Below are 12721 nucleotides of genomic sequence, written 5' to 3'. Positions count from 1 at the left end.
ATATATATATATATATATATATAGAGAGAGAGAGAGAGAGAGAGAGTAAAACTATAGTTAAAATTATAGCCGTACAATTTCCATAAGTTGGAAAATGCTAGCATCTCAATCTCTGCATACAATTCCGTATAATAATACGAATCTAATTTCTGTACCTAATACTATAACATATTTTTTAAATAAGGTCGTATTGTCTTTCAACCTGTTTTCACGCACGCAGCGACTAAGTGCGGTAAATATTACAAAACATTAAACGTATTGAATTCTTTTGCTACCTTGGCATGTACGCATTTCTTACGCCCCTTTCCGGTCGAGCAAAAGTCACTTTAAAATAAGTTCTTTCAGACCTTGAATCGGATCAAGTCAAATCATATAGTTGGAGAGCATTCGACTTAGTCTTCCGTCAAAGTACTTCCCAGTTTCCTCATATCTTGTTAGCGAATTTCAATTGACTTTTGCACCCGTAGCATGCTATCAAGAAATTGACATGCTTTTCTCTATTTTTGAACCATGTGACGTCATATCCGTTTCTCTTAATTCTCTCAGACAAATAATCATAAGCTCTAGTGATGAAAACTGACCCTGACGTTATTCTAATATCCTATTATTCTTAATTAAGCGTTTTATGTACTATTCACAACATATTAAACAAAGGTAAGAATAAAGAGAAAAAGACTAGAGAGTATTGCGACGGAAATATTTTCACCATAAAAATCAATAAGATGACCTTCCAAAACGTAAAAAAAATATTTGTTTAATAGCAAATAAACATAAACATATGTGCTAGAAATTAGTTGAGAATGTAAATGTTTTTAGAATGAGGGATAACTCAATGTATCTATTCTCGATTAGAGAAAAGCTCAGCAGTGTTTAATTCAACTATTCATACAATTTCTAAAATCTTGCACATAGTATGAAACCACATCAAGATTTTTTTTTCTTATTTTTTGTCACAGAAAACACACGTGAGCACTTCACAATCCATCTCCTTTAGGAAGAGACGACAAGCAAAAACTTTGGTACCCAGCGAAGAAGACACAAGTCATCGAATACATATACACGGTTAATGCAATTTATCTCTCACTACTGACGTATCCATGTCTATTACATTTCAAAAACATGCAAACGCACGCCACGACAGTTGTAATGTACATGCATGCTGCATTTCTTCTTACATGAAATTTCACTGGAATGTTATATCACCTTTTGAGCTTTACACAATCGCCAGCACTTTACTTTCTTACTTCAGTTATAATATCTTCAGTTTATAATATATTCAGTTTTCAACATCATATGCCATTTTATGTAGATAGACTAAGGTATAGTGTTATTTAATCGTTCCTTTTATAGAGCTAAATCGTTAAACGATAGAATGAGAGTTTAGCTTGCTGAAAATTCAATTCCTGAATACATTACTCTTTCGCTATTTCGATTTGAATATAAGTATACACCAAGACAATGCAATAAGCGAGACGATAAAGAGTGTTTTCGGTTTGTTTTCGACCGTAAACAAATAACAGTTTTCTACTGTCGCTCACATTTCATTTGGGATTCACAAGTGTCAGAAAAAAATGAGGATGCCACGAAAACAGCTTCCCTTGAGTGAAGATACGCACAGATCAGCATAATTTTCTGATACCAGTTCCCACCCGGTAAACAGTACGTGCCCGATCAGACTTGCCTATTTGATTACTCACATACATGAGCACAATATATATATATATATATATATATATTTATATATATATATATATATATATATATATATATATACATGCCCACTGTTCAATGCGAACGATATGCAAGGAATTGAAACAGATGTTAGAGAAAATAAAGAAACTTGACAAGAAAGAAATAAAAAAATAACGAATCACAAAACAAATAAGAAAGACGATAAATGTAATAAATATTGTTAAAAAGTTTCTTTTTTCTCTTCGTAATTAGAAAAGAGCTTCACCAGACTTCGGCAATATTAACAAATATTCAAATTTTATAATTTAACATACATGTTACCATGTCTAACTGCACTGAAGAGATTACAAGTATGGTATGACAATTATCAATGCTAACTAAATTATATATATATATATATATATATATATATATATATATATATATATATATATGAGAGAGAGAGATAGATAGATATATGTCTACTTCCGAATCAATTTATCCAGCAATCAGCTTCTATGGAAACCTGTGATTATAAGAATTACAAAATATTACTGGTCGTAATATTCTATGTATCATCCCATCTAAATAGAAATTTCTCAATAGACATGATAGAGCAAATAAAGCAAATCATAGTGATTCAATGAAATTAAAACAATTTTTATTCAAACCAAGGAGTTTTTATTATTCCAAGTAAGAGAAAGAATACTTTAGAAATGTTATCTCCTTATCCTATAGGGTTTCGATGCCTACCATCTCTTTAGAGGAGAAAATATTAGCAAATAACGGTATTCACCCTATTTGCTAAAGTCAGTTAGACATGGAAACTCATAATCAAAAATTGATTAAATAGAAATCACATAGCAGGGAAAATTGAAGAAAAGGATGTAAAGGTTTAGTTCCAAATTGCGCGGTAAAATCCAAGGTAACTGTCCTTTAAAACAGTGAGGTAATGAAATCCAAGCTGTATATTGTGTAATTCACATCATAGAGTAGAAATCCAAGTTGGTCATATTTCTGGAGTAATTCTTCCTTATGGGCCGGTGAAAAGATGTTTAAGGTCTGGTTGGAACTTTTTATTAAAGACCTTAGTATTACTGGAATTAAACGTCAGTGAGATAGGATAGGTGAAAGGGATAGTGGAGGGGAGAGAAATCTAAAATGAAGAGGTGGATGGGAGAGAAGATATATATATATATATATATATATATATATATATTTATATATATATATATATATATAGCAGAGCTTCTATAAAGAAGTTCAAACACATTATAAAAAGCTATAAAAATGTTGAGTAGCCGTTTTGGTAGGTCAAGTTAGGCCTGGGTAAAGAGAGGAAAAAGAAAAAGAAGAGAAAATAAAATAAGAACGGAAGAGGAAGAACAAGCAAATTAAATTTTGCGTTTTTCAAGCTGAAATCAACCTTTAAACGATTTACCCTAATTACATCTTAAATTCTTTACTATGTTTAAATCTATTAAATCCAGTCCACTCAAAAAATTAAATGATAAGGTGCTCTTTTTGTTAATTTAATACTCATTGATAATATCCTTTAAATGGGTGAATTAAACTGAAGACTTAGAATAATATCTGTAAGTAAAATGTATAACTAAAACTAAGCGTATTTGATAGAGTTTGTTATTTTAATTTTATAATACTAATGATGATCATTTACTGTTAAGTCGAAAAAATACTGCCTTACTGGGAGATATAAAAAAATCAGGTAATAATAATTATTATTATATTTAATAATATTTAACTGGGAGAACATTATACACACACAGACACACACACACACACACACATATATATTCATATATATATACATGCATATACATATACATATATATATTTTTTTCCATACCCATACCTATACATATATACATACATACTCACATACATATAAACATTCACACACACATACATACACAATTATATATATATATATATATATATATATATGCATATATACACATCTCCACACATACACACATACTTTAAGATTATAAATTTAAATACAAAGAAAGTATAAAACTATTCATACTATTAATTATAATAATCAGTACATGTAATAAAACTAATTATAATAAAACAAACATTGGCTACTATACTGCTAATTAACATTCAGAAAATAAGTTTATAGGGTTATGTAACTAAGGCTCTAGAGTTGGGTTACAAGAGTACCAACAAGGATGACGCATTATTGAGTATTACGCGTCCATATTTATATGCTTGGATCGGGAAATTACTTTGCAATGTGGAACGTTTAACACTATTTGTGGGTAATAAAAGGGGACGAATTATAAAGCTCGTTAATTGAGAAGTTACATATTAGTTTGGAACACTATTCTAAGAATATCCCAAAAGTGCCAATTATGTGTTAGAATTTAAAATTATAGTATGTTAATGTGTGTATGGTGAGTCTCTACTTAAAATGTAAATTAACAATCAGAAGGTATTATTATATAGGTTAGATGAGATGTTTGAGAACTTATTTTTAAAAAGCATTTTTAATTCGCAAAGTTTTACCTTAGATTTTATCCATAAGCGATATGCATCTAGTATTATGCTTTTACCCATTTACCTGTATATATAGAGTGTATGTTATTTTAAGTTGGCTGTATTTAAATTTTTTCTTGTGTTTACATCTAGACACTGGTTCATTCTTGCCATTAATTATGGATTTATTGAAGGTGATAATGTTAACTGCTTCGGATATACAAAGATTGCAAAATTTGTCCCCGGGGTATATGATCTAGATTTATTCAGTATACTCCATTTAATTGAATAGGGGATTTTCTTGTCTTCCAGGCTATTGATTAATGTAGTTAAGGATGTGCTATTATTATCATTGTTGGGAGATCTTTAATTTCTGAAACAGTGCGTTTGTCCCTCAGTCCTCATTTTTTTTCAATGAGGGATTTTTCTGACAAAGGGAGAAGAAAAAGCTGTTTACTAGGTTGGTAGTATTTTGTGTGAACAGTCGCCAGAGATGTTGGAAACTATGTTCCTTTGTCTACCCTTGTGGCCATGTCACCAATAAGGGTGCTAGAGTTAAACGGTTCGACTGGGATGACGTTATCTGTCTGATAGTCAGGGACCCGAACCTTGGTTTAACCCCTAAGGAAGCTGTCCTATCAGCAGGTGCAAAGTACTGGGGCTGGTGTATTGCTATTTGGTGAATGGATTCTAAACCATGCAGTAGCTTCTGATGGGGCCTCTCGATGCAATATTAGTGGGTAATTGTTACGGCTTTACCTTTTCATGTGCTACAAAAATCATTTCTTTTTCTCTTACCTTCCCTCTCTGCCATGCTTTAAGTAAGTATGTCGACTTATTCCACAAATCCCAAATCTTAACCATACAATTTTCCAGAAAAAAGTTCTTGATTAAACTCAGATCTCCAACTTCCAACGCAACCCTCCCCTAACATGTCTCCTTCTCCAACAGAGGTTCAAACTCTATTACAGGAGACAAAACCAGCCCTATTATTCTTAAGCGAAACTGACATTGGACAGACTTATTCCCTAGATGAGTTCGTAATTAAAGGATAGTCTAACTTAACCTCTAAATCCGACCCCCAAGATCGCCATAACTGACCATGTCCTGTCTGCATACCCCTCAACTAACATTCACGTCTGTTGTGACTTCAATGTTCACAATGTGGAATGTTCACAATGTGGAATAGTTAACCCACTCAAACAAGACCAATGACGAGGGGAGGTTCTGCCACGATTTCTCCATTGCTTATGACCTCACTCATCTTGTCCAAGAACACACCCGCGTTCCCGATACTGACAGCCAGTATGCAAGTCTCCTATACCTCTTTCTCACAACTTGCCCTGAGCTATGTTCATCTTCCGTTCAGTCTCCACTGGGATCTTTCGACCACTGTGTTGTATCAGTTAAGATAAAAACAAAATGTAATAAGCCCTCAGACATATCTCTCAATCATACAGTATATCGATACTCTATGGCTAACTGGGATAGTTTCCGTGCATTTTTATCAGACCTACCTCTGCGTGCCATGTTAAAAAGGATGTGTTCTCTATAGTATCAGACCTAACAGAATGGTTAACTGTAGGAATAGACAGTTACTACCATCGAAAAAATCCAGCAGAAACATAATAGCCAGCGGTGGTTTTCTCCAGAATGTGCTGCTGCCATTGCGAACAGAAATCACTTTTCCCATGCCCGCCAACGTAATTGATGTACTGAGACTAAAGCCGCTTTCAGGAACGCCAGCAACCACTGTCAAAAAGTAATAAAGAAGCCGAGGGAGTATTATGCTCAGTCCGTGAAGTCCAAGGTAGCTGAGGTCCTGGATATGACCTTAAACTATATCCGATGGTGAGGCGCCAGCTGCGGGGTTTGGGGAATGTGGAGCCACTTCTTAATTGCCATTGCTCCCAGGTCCACTCTGACCCGGAGTGGTATTAACTGTTAAATAGAAACCGACTTGAAAAAATATTCTATTAAAACATTTTCTTCAAAATTCGGCATTAAATAACATGAAAAGGCTTGATATGCCGTAAAACAAAAACAACCAACCAATCACGGTAGCTGAGCAGTGGCTTGGTGCCCATCAGTTTTGTCAAATAGCAAACAGAATCCTCAACCTAAGTGTGTGCTCTATTCCAACCATCATCAATGGACATGAGGCAATCTCGTCAGCATCAGACAAAGCCAATCACTTTGTCAAGACCTTTGCACATAATTTTACCCTTTGCAACAAAGGCCGCCAACCCCCAGTATTTCCTCGTATATCAGAAAACACGCTATATGACATACAAATATCTGTACGTGATGTTGGCAAGCTAATCAAAAACCTTGATTCCAGTAAAGCAACTGCCCCTGACGGCATTCTAATTATAGTGCTCAAAAGGTTTCAACCGAAAGTAGCGCCTATACTTACAAAATTATTTAAGCGTTGTGTTAAGGAGAAATGCTTCCGTACACCTTGGAAAACCTCATCAGTATGACATGTATTTAATAATTCAGGTGATTGCCCATCTCCCTCTAAGTACAGATCAAAAGGCCACTTGTGAGTCATTAGTAAGCTGTTGGAATCCGTGCTAAATGAAGAAGTAGTCAACCATCTCAGTAAAAATAACTTTCCTAGTGACATGCAATATGGTTTCCGTTCTGCTAGATCTACAGCAGACGTGTGTACAATTATATCTCATAGGATTGGCGACCCTCCCCTCGCGGAGGCTTCCTCTCTAGGGCAATTGCTCTTGACATATCAAAGGCCTTTGATAAGGTATATTATAAATGTCTCCAGTCATGGTATAGCTGGAAATGTCTTCTAAACTATTAAATAATTTCTCTCTGATAGGTTCTTCAGAGTAGTGGTTGGTGGGCAGAATTCAGAAGCTCTCAGTATTAATGCTGAAGTCCCTTAGGGAAACATCCTGGGTCCAACTCTCTTCCTGATCTACATTAATGATCTTTTAAACCACATCCTTAGATCATCCTTAGACATTTTTGTTGACGACATTACCATCTATGGTAGCACTTCGAAGACCGCAAACGACCAAGTTCTCTCTGACTCACTCGCCTCTGATCTTGAGCACGTGGTACAATGGGGAAAAAGTAGCTGGTTACTATTACTGCATCTAAAACCAAGCTTCTATCTTTACATCATCAACGCTCTGTTGCCCAGCATCCATCAATCGAAAGGAATGGCTTTCGTCTTGGGGAGGCTTCATGTTTTGACAAGCTTCTGGGCTTGACCTTTACTCCCGATCTTAAATGGAACACGTATATAAAATCCAATGCCAATAATCGCTTTAAAAATGGAGGGATCCTTCTCCCGTTCCAGGAGATATCTCACCCCTGATGCAATTCTCTATATAAAAGGCAGATTCGGCTAACGATGGAGTACTGTTGCCACATCTGAGTAGGAGTTGGTAGAAACAGATTATTCTGTCTTGACAGAGTTCAAAATAGACTTCGTAGCTTAGTGGGGAATGCCCTTTTCTCTTCTCTGCAACCTATTTCCCACAGAAGAGACGTAGGAAACCTGTTCCTTCTTTATCGTTATTTTTATAGCACGTGCTCATCTGAGCTTCAATCTATAGCCCCCCCCTCGCCAAACTTTCACAAAAAATATTCGTCTAGCCAAAACCACTATCAACAATTTCCCGCACTCTTTATCTGTGCCTACACCTAAACGTAGATTCCATGAACAGGCCTCTTTAGAACTGCACGACTGTGGTATTCTATTCGGGTTACCTGCTTTCCAGCTGACTACAATCTAATTGTCTTCAAATACAACGTAAAAAAAGTTCTTGTCGAACCGCCCCCTAAGTAATCCAAGTTATAAAAATTCCCACTAGTGGTTACTACGCTAAAATCACAATGACTAATGTATACCCATTAACCCTTATTGTCGAGTGGCATCTGAGCCTTGATAAGTGGTGACCCCATGTATATATATATATATATATATATATATATATATATATATATATATATATATGTATATATATATATATGTGTGTGTGTGTGTTTTGTGTATTGATATCTATATTAAAAATCCTTTTTCCCTTTTTAATTTAAAAAGAAAATTCAACTTTGTTATATATCAGTCGTGGAATTGCATTCATCTGCAAAAAATCTAGCTAATTTTCATATTCTTTTGAACATTCATTTTAATTAATTCTCTGTTAGTCTTTTTTTGGTTTTATTGTTGGATGATCATCTTTAGTAAACTATTACGTGTAACTATATTCGTGCAGATATTCTAGATGATTTATACTTGCGTATGATTTGTGTAAAATGTTTATAGTAAATACAAACCTTTATATATATATATATATATATATATATATATATATATATATATTTATGTATGTATATATTTCTTTTAAAAAAATTCTTACTAAACTCCTCTGTAAGTTTTTGGTCTACAAAAGTGACACTGAATATATAGGCTATTCGAACCCATGCAGAATTGTATATTTAAGTTTAGCCGGCGAAAATCGGTGCAAAAAAGTGAAACTAGAAGAAATTTAATTTGCCAGGTAAACGTCGAATGACGGCATTACGAATATGCATGCGTAATATAAACGCTATTGCCCCACGTTGTAATTTTTAGCGTTGCAGCATATATGTTTTCATAGCTCAGGCATTAACGCCAAAAGAAAAAAATAAGTCGTAAGCTAAATGTTTTGGTTACGAGTCATTTTTCTAACTTTTTAAATCATTACCATATATTTGGTCCAATATAACAATGAATACCAATTCTGCATTAATAAAAATATATTTAAGCGTATTTTCCGACCGGTCAATGCCGGGCGGCCTGCTAGTGTATATATATATATATATATATATATATATATATATATATATATATATATATATATATATATATATACTAGCAGGCCGTTTTGTCCTTTTCAAGTCGGAAGTAAATAAGTTTTATTAGATAGTCCCTATAAATAATTGAGCCCGACCCATACCCATGCCCACAATTATTAATAATCAATGAGTTGAGCAATCAAATACTTATACACCCTTCATCTTGAGTGGTTTTTCGGCCTTGATCAGTTGATTATTAGAAGTAAAAAAAGTAATAAACACTTTGTTATAATTTCTTTATACGTTTCATTATATATATATATATATATATATATATATATATATATATATATATATATATATATAAAGTGATGATTGTGTAGTTCCAACGAGAGAAAAAAATGTACATTTAAAAGAGTGTAGCCATCAGCAATTGTGGGTGTTTCAGCCTTTTATCATATTTTTATTTAAAACTATTTTTATAACGTGTTTCAAGCTTTGTTTCGCTCTCTTCAGATGTTTTGTTGTATATGTATATTATATATAATGAAAATTAATAAATTATAACAAAGTGTTTATTACTTTTTTACTTCTAATTACTAACTGATCAAGGCCACTCAAGGAGAAAGGTTTATAAGCATTTGATAACACAATTCACTGATTATTAATAATCATGGACATATATATATATGTATATATATATATATATATATATATATAAAATGGTAATTTGTAAAAACCTGATGAAAGTGCTCAATACTATTGCAGATAAAATATGCGTTTTTTATTACCGTTTTATCTGTTTAGTTACATGTGTTTCGGTTACCGATTCGTACAGGGTGACACCCCCCAAAACAAAAGCTAAATGGAGGCCATCAAGAACATATGCTGTAGAACGGAGAAAAATGGCCAAAGCGTCTAGTGTTTTGATGTGGTTTTGCAGACTTTACAGAGATGGTTATTATTATTATTTGGAAAAGTGATAACAAAACAAAGCAGGAAAAAAACGAAAAAATGGGTGAAAAAAAAAGGAAAAGGGGGGGTGCGGAGATCGACAATGGTTAAGTTTTTAATAAACATTAGGTGGTTGTGGATGTTAGGGGGAGTTTAGGAAGTTCATCTAGGCGCGGATAAAAATATAAAGACATAGGGAGGGGAGAGAGAGGGAGATAAATACAGGGGTAAGGAAAGAAGGGGGAATAATTTCAACTTTAAGTTTTAAGATTTAATAAATAATAGAAAGTGATGTGGGTTATGAGGGTTTAAGCTGTTCAACCAGACGCAGGAATATATGAAAGTGTAGAGAGAGCAAGAGAGAGAGAGCGAGAGATAGATAGATAGAGAGAGAGAGAGATAGAGAGAGCGAGAGAGAGAGAAGTAAGCGATTGTCGAGCTAAGGAGATGTGCACGTGTCAAATGTGTTTGGACATGTAAAGGGTTCATGCAGATTGTGAGACGAGGCCGTTGTTTGCAGGAACTAAGATACGCCTTCTCGAAGCAGGGTGAGTTACATCGAACTTAAATATATTTATCTATTTAAATCCATTGACTATTAAAGGTCTTGAAGAAATTTAAGTGAATATATATGTAAACATATATGCACATACACACACACATATATACCCATACATACACACACATATATATATATACATACATAGATATACATACATATACACATATGCAAACATATATGCTAACACGCACATATATATATATATATATATACACACATACCCATATATACATGTATACATATAGATATACAGCAATATATATATATATATATATATCCATACATACATATACATGCACCAACATACACCTATACATATATACATATATATATATATATACATACATACATACATATATATATATATATATATAAACATATAGATATCTGTAATCAGTAAATAAAATAAAGTTAGGATATATAAATAGGCATAGTTAATTAGGCGAGGTTAGGTAGATGAATAATAGGATATGTTCCAATACATGTGGTTTAATATTTGGGACTCTGTATGGGGTGTCCTGGGTGTAGTTCTTCGTTCGGTAGGGGTTAAGTTATAATAGCTCGTAGGTCCTAATGTTTAAGTAGGTTTAGATACAGAAAGAGATAAATGCGGGACCTGAATAATGTGTTGGGGGTGATTACATGGTTTAATATACTAGTTCGGGGTGTCTGATATTAGGAGTACGATGTAACAGGGTACCACGCTCGTACCAATGCCTAATAATGTCGATATACCACAAAGACAAAAAAAGCATAATAAATGTCCAAATTAAAATGAAATGATTAAAAAAGGAAATTACACACACAAGCAAAAGGCCAAGAGAAAAATTATTTTGATATGCGACTTTTCAGTGTTTAATAACAGGTCATAACAGGTGACTTTTCTTTTTGTGAAAATATTTTATAAAAAATAAAAACAAAACACACACTGGAATGTAAATACCGGTCCATGAGTACATTAGAGTAGAGATCATAGGAATAGACCGACATTCAGTTTGTAAATTGAATTAGATTGAAATACATACACATACATACAGAGAATGCGAAAAAAAGAAAGCAGTTTTATATCCACATATACACACAAGTAGAGAAATTGGGGTCGTTATTATTGTTGCAAAATGTAAGTCAATGTGTTACAAGGTGTAGTTGTAGAAAATCGTTTTAATAACCGTCAAAAGATTTTTCAAAAGTCACATATACTTTTTAAAACAGCATGCGAATGCACTTTTGTTGAAAAGGCATTTTTGTGTTCATAGTTGAACTTTTTAACTTTTTATATGTTTTTCTTGTTTTGTTTTTTATAAAAAGGGGCAATTTTTTTGACGGACTTTGTTGAATTGTTGTTTGTTACAGAAACTGTTTTTTTTTTTTTGAAAAATGTTATAAATGTTGATCATAGTTTGGTGAAAATCATAGTTAAATGTATTAAAATTTAAAGATTTAAGTAAACGAGCTTTGAGTATGTCCCCCAAAAATAAGATAGTTAGAAAATGAAACAAAGCTCTAATTAGTAGAACACCAAGGCGAAAGAAAGGATGATGACACTTTTGGCGAAAGAAGTCGTCGATTTCGAGAGAGGTAAAATGAGACCTCGGTTTACGGCATAAGGGTAGCTGGATGAAGCAGCTGATGTGAATCATAGGAGGTATACGCTACACCCAAAAAGGAACAGTCAGGAAGATCAGAGACAGATTCTCTCTATAAATTATAATTATGAAATCAGTAGAAAAGAGCTGATTAAAGATAATTTTGTGGTTGGGGGTCCGATCTTTCTTAGCCAAGTGGTTGTATAGATATAGAGAAAAAATGTCTTAGAATTTAAAAATACGCACATTTTTTGAAAATTGAAAAAGATAGGGATGTTACAAGAAAGGTTGTCCCCTTTTCTTGTAAATACGAAAAACATTAGATAAGATGAAAATAAGATTGGGATAAGCAGAGACTCGAACCCTGTAAGCAAGGTTCAGAGATAGATTCAGAAAATGAAATGTTAGAATTTCGCTATTTTAAAATTTCATATAAAATAGTTAGATATTGTTGTATTGTAAAAAGAATTTAATTGTTCATTCTTTTATGGAAACTGAATTAAAAAGGTCAGCTAGAAAAGAATGACCAATGCAATTAAAATATATTGAAAAATAGGTTAGTGAGAATACTTTGTTTGCAGAAGTGTGTTTTGGAAACGTATGCTTACCCACGTACGTTGGTCACGTTTGGAGACATACA

This window comes from Euprymna scolopes, chromosome 25 (assembly GCF_053919585.1).
Source record: "Euprymna scolopes isolate OS-2025 chromosome 25, ASM5391958v1, whole genome shotgun sequence".
Lineage (NCBI taxonomy): Eukaryota > Metazoa > Mollusca > Cephalopoda > Sepiida > Sepiolidae > Euprymna > Euprymna scolopes.
This window is presented reverse-complemented; position numbering follows the sequence as displayed.